We start from the raw sequence: 6,204 nt of genomic DNA on the forward strand, positions 1-6,204 counted from the left end.
GGAATCCATACAGAATAAAACAGATTTCCTCAGGTGTGGTGCATTATCTCAGCAGCAGAACAATCTCTTCTACAGTCTTTTCTATAGGGATTATTACAATACAACAACAGCCCTTTTGGAAAAGAAATTTTGTGGACACGCTGTACTTGGAAATCGCTCCAGGCACTGAACCTACCTACTTGCATCCTCTTCAGCATTCAGAAATCACATTTTATCCAGCCACTGCACAGCTGTGCTACTGTACAGAGCTGCTTGTATTCTCCACAAGGGATGGCATTCCCAGGCTGGCTTAGATGGAACAATTCTGCCAGATAAAAGGGGAAGAATGTTGGTCTGCTGGGAAAAACAACTTTTTGTCCTTCCCATATTTTTCCTTGCATGTTAGTTCCACACCAAGAAGAATGATTAAAATACCTGTTATTCAAGGAGTTCTACAAGCCAAATTAGAATTGCGTTTGCTTTTACTCTTTGTTCATTTCTGGCTTTGCAAGGCACTATGGGACTCAACAGCTATTAATGTATGGGTCTACTGGGAATTGGAAATGGGATGTTGACAAAATATTTCCCCATTGTTTTAGGCTTTTTTTTAACGTACTACGTTGATTGTTCACCTTGTACTACAAACTAAATCCTTTTAGCAGAGATAGCAGGCATCGCCCATTTTCTTGCTAAGATACTCTCTTTCTTTTTTATTTTTTCCTAACCCACCCCCCAAAAAAATGAAAAAAACCTAGATGCACCTCCTTCAGGAGTCAACAGGAGACACTCCAGTGGGAAATAGACGTGAATCAGTTCAAAGAGCTGAAAACATTTATTCATTATAATGCATTACATTCTGACTGCCCTTTAATGAGCAACAAGGTAGGAAAAAAATTAAACTCACCACAGCAGAGAGAGCGTTTGTTAATCTTTGTAGAAAGGTCAGACCCTGAGATATTTGCTGTCTGCATGTGAGAAATCAGGGGAAACCAGAAGTGCTCAGTGCAGTTCATATATGTATTGCAAATACCCTGTAAGCATAGTCTGGAGTCAGTGTTGGTTCAGGAGAGACTCAAGGGCTTCTTTTATAGCTCTTCACTGGATGTTGCTTTTTTCACTGGTGAGTTTCAAACTCTTGGAATAACCAGTTCTTATTCTGAACACAGTAGCTCAGCCACACATCTACTGTCACAATATTGGCATAGGTTCACTGAGAACACAGCCTGTGTTCAGCTGCAGTATTGGCAAACTTGCCAAATTTATGTGAGTCTTATCTAGACCCATACTCAGCCAGCAAGCCCCCACCCAGTGCTTAATGTCACATATTCCATTGCATCAGCATGTGTTGTAAATATAGAACCAAGGATAATGAGTGTACTCAAGCTAGAAAAGTTCACATAACTCATAGAGTCTGAGATTTTCACAAAAAAGGAAAAGAAATATCGCATATGTCAGTACTTTTTTGGGGAAAAAATCTGTTTGACAGGATTGAAAATGTAACAACTCTTTATTATTTTAAATTTATTTCCTCTTGACATTTGTAATATTGTTTCTTTCCTTCTACTTCCTTCTAACCTCTGTAAGCAGTAGAAACTAATGACTACACCACTCCTTTTCCCTTATATAACTAAACGGCTTTGCAAATGTTACAACATCACCACTGTGATACTACTATAGAACTAAGGGACTAGAGTTCCCTTTTTCCTTCTACTATCTAGTAATGTTTCCTAGAGAGGAGATAACAAACGGGGAGTGGGGGGACACATCCTGAAAATCTTAGATTTCACTGACTTATTTATATCCAGTGCAGAAAAAAGAAACAGAAAGATTAGGAAGGAGCAGAGCAAATAAAAAGAATCCAAATTTAATATTTTTTATTATTTTGAAAAAAAAGTCAAAAATTTCCATTTGAGTAAGCTATCAATGTATTCTTTGCTTTTAAATGTTTGTCATAGAAACAATACTTTCTTCCCCATTAAAAACTTGAGTGCTTTTTTATGTTCTCAATTGGAAAATTTCAGGACCCTGATGCTCAAGAATAATATTGCTTGTAAAGGAAGACGCAGAGATGAAGATCCCACAATCATATACTTTTCCCACACAAATTCAGATATTAAATCTGCAAGAAATTCTTGTTTTGTCAAAATGTGGAGACACTATTAAAAAAGAACAAAAATGTAAAATATTGATAAACAGACATAAAAGTGTCTCAGTTGATATTAACCACACGATTTTTTTCTTACCAATTATCAGTATATTAGTTATTCTTACTTTAGTAAGGCTTTTTTTTCCGTAGCATGGAAAATACAGATGAGAGTTCGCCACGCAAACATCCAGAACAGTATCTAGAACACTAAGTTTAGTTATGTGACCTTTCTGAACCAGCTGTGTTAGAGTTATTTTCATTTCTGAAAAATCATGAGGATAAACACCAGGATTCGTCAATAAATGGAATTTGAAGTAAACACAGATGATTACAGGCACCAGAACTACAAGAAGCTTACTTTTCATATAACGTAATGTTTAAATCACTGTGGAAGCATGCAGTGCATTCAGAAAAGGCTTCATAAGGGGTACATAAGAGTAATAATAGTAAGGAAATGCTAGGTCATATAGTTGAGTTGCTTTGAGTTAAATCCATGTCTTTTTATGAGGATAGGCTTTCAACTACACTTGGAAAGACTCAAGCAACTTGTTAACTTTTTCCAGTAGCAAATAGTACTATTGCCCAAACACTAAATTTCAAGTGTGTTTGCATACTGCTCTTGATTAATTTTCTTACAATTAACTTTGAACAGTGCTTATTAATGGTTAGTAAGCTACAGGGCAGGGCAGTCTTTCAGACTGACCTTGGTAAGCTAGAGGAATGGGCCAACCTGAATCTCATGAAGCTCAAGGGCAAATGCAAACTCCTGCATCAGGAACAGAATAACTCCATGAAACAGTATGGGCTGGGAGCTGACTAGACAGAAAAGTGGCCTTTCAGAAAAGGATCTGAATGGTGGGCAGTAAGGTGAATATGAATACCAAAATGTCTTCATGCAAGGCCATGCACAGTCTTAAGAATACATCCATCACATAAGGGAACACGTCCACTGAGATCTCTTGAGTGCACATCCACAGAATTGTTTCTAGGTTTGGACCACTAATAAAAAAGAAAAAAAGAGAGAGATTGTCATGTGTCAACGAAGAAGATTTGAAGGCTGAAGCATATGGGGAATATGGTGCTGGGTTTGCTCAGCCTGTTAAGGAAAGGACCTAACTGTAGTCTGTAGAGGAGCTGACAGAGCCAAACTCTTCTGAGAGAAGAGGCAACAGTCACGTACTCCAGCGAAGCAAATTCCAGCCAGAGAAATCAGAAGAATTCTCCATACTGAGTGTTCAAGTGCTGGAACACGCTACCTGGAGAGGCTGAGAAAGTTTTGTCCTTGGATACTTCATAATCTAGCAATGCATAGCCCTGAGAAAGTTTCACTTTAAACTAATCTCTGCTCTGAGCTGAGGGTTGGACTAGAGACCTCTGGAGATCCCTTTCAACCTAAATTGTTCTATTATCTTATTAGAGAAATCTCAACCTGTTTTGTCATAACTTTCAGAAACTGGTCTATGAGTTCCTAAGGCTTTAAGGATTTTGACATAAATTCTACAATGCCTCTTTCTTAAGTAACCTTTATATTTTAATATATAACAATTTCAGCAAAAGACCACTTACCTGTGTGCCTGGAGAAGAAGGGACTAGGAAAAGATGAGCCATCCTTGCTGGTGAATGGTATATCACCTGGCTTTCACATCAGTGCATTCTGTTTTGACTCCTCCAACATAGGTATCTGAAGTATAAAAGGATGTCTATCCCATAACATCTCAACCTTCTCTGTCAATAAACTCAGTGGACCCCACTTTGTAATTGTGGACATTCACAAATAGACCTGTTGCTCATCCAGAATAGAACACAGGAAACCAACCTGTGAACGTGATCTGTAAGCATAATTTCAGTGTATTCTCCTGCCGAGGGGACAGACAGTCCAGAGAGGATTTTCTGATTATGTCACCTTATCTTATAAGATAACTTAAGAGAGGGTAGTAGCATGGTAAAATCTAAACACTCATCTCTCCATTGGATCATGTGGCCAAATTCTTAAAGATGGTGTGCCCAAAGGAGTGTCTGGATTCCTCAGAAGGAAATGAAAGAAGCCTGAGCTCTGACTACCCTTGGGTCAAAGAGGTTGAGTATGTCACATGAGTACTGGCAGAAAGGATGGCAGCAGTACTACAGGCAAAACCAGAAAACCTGGAGAACCTCCTGCCAGTGACACTGGAAGGTCTGCTTCCATCATGGAGACAGAGTGATGAAACCAGATGTAATTCAGTCTCCTACTGCCATTTCAATAAACTTTTACAGTAGTATGAAGCTGCATGGTAGCAGCAATTTGATGATTGTTGCATTTGTTTGGTCTGTGTCAGATACCTCAGTGCGATAGTACAGTTAGTGTTGGGATTGATACATTTTCTCTTTGGCTTGAGATGTCCGGATATGATTCTTAAGAGGAGATAGATACTTATCTGGATACTTCTTTTCTGAGCTTCAAGGCACACTTAAGTTTCAACTCTTTCAGTTTTGTGACTGAGTCACAATATCTTGGAAGATCATCAGAGTGGCAATAGGAGATAAGTTGAGAAGCCTTCCATTGCCAATCTACTACCCAAAGATTCTCCACCTGTTATACTTTATTGCTAGGTTAGCTGTTTAATTCTGAAGTCAACCGTCACAGCTTCTTCCAGGTCCATCTTACATACTTGCAAGTTTGAGAGATGAAAAGTTCACAGAAGGATTAACATCCATCTAAGTACATTTCTTATGGCAGTCAAGCAATATGGGTATGTCTACGCTGTACGAGGCAGATGACAATCTAAACAGTAAACATTGCATAGTGAAACACAGCCCTATGTGGAGATAGATCCACAAACATTTCAGCCCTGTGACTGTGGCTAAGTGCCACAGCCATAAACCTCGACTCTTAACAGGTTTCAAAAGCTCTGGCTTTGTGCCATGTTAATGCAACTTGCCATGGATCCAAGCTAATACCAGTGCTGACTGGGATCATATAAGGAATCTCTGTACCTACTTTTTATGTCTCTAGAATATTTGCCATTCAGTAGACATCTCTGTGCGTCAGTAGTTACTTGGGCTTGTCAATGTTCAGGGTGTAAGAGAATCTTTTTTCCCCACTAAAATGTTGCCAGTGCCCAACAGAGTGATTTTGAGATGTTTTGTTTCTTCTAGTGCATCAGAAGAAATTAAATAGCCAACAGATATAGCTGAAGGGTTTCCTTTGATTTTAACAGTCATTGTACTGAAGATTTTTCACACTTCCTTTATTTAGGAGCTTACTGAAGGAATTGAATTGAAAGTTCCTAAATTTAGAGAATTCTATTCTTACTAAAGCTTCCTCCATTTTCATCAATGTCATTCCTCCAGATTTTAACATCAGTTATAGTGAAATGTGGAAAAGATTAATAGACTCCAGTCTGAACAGTTTGTAAATGCAAAGATCTAGAAAGAAAATAAGAGGAAAGAAACTTAGAAGGTGTGAATTTCCTAAGCTATCTTTGATGGGGATAGTACTTTCAGAAGAAACTGAAACAGAAAACCTAAGTTAATTGAAAGAACAATCTATTAACAGAACAATCTATATAATTTTCAAAACAAAACCCCCAAACCAGTATACATTTAAGTTCCAAAATAAAAATTTTGAGTTGGAATTCATACTCCCAAATCCATGACTTCTGAACAGATCATTGGAAAGAGCCTTTCAGAAAGTCTCTTACAACTCTTACTAGCTGCAGAATGCCTTTAATGCACACCCTATTTTATCAGCGCCACCTAGAGTGTATCACTAGAAATAACTCCAGTAACATAAAACTAAACTTCTATTTAAAAAGAAGCATTTTCCATAGTTACTCTCTTTCAAAGACTTCCATATCAAATATACATGGATGACACAATAGAAGACAGGCAGAGAGAGACCTGCTTTTTATTTTTTTTGTACCTGGAGAAAAGGTATCACAAAACATTTTAGATTCAGCTGAACCCTGTAGGGCAGTGTCTACTGCTTCTGGCTTAATCATCAGCAGAAATTTCTTCAATCAAAATATAGTTAGTGATGATGATGATGATAATGTCCAAAGCAGAACAGAATCTTGTTCACTCTCCAGAGAAATAGAAGC

This window comes from Nestor notabilis, unplaced genomic scaffold (genome assembly GCF_000696875.1).
Source record: "Nestor notabilis isolate BGI_N333 unplaced genomic scaffold, ASM69687v1 scaffold1581, whole genome shotgun sequence".
Taxonomy (NCBI): Eukaryota; Metazoa; Chordata; class Aves; order Psittaciformes; family Psittacidae; genus Nestor; species Nestor notabilis.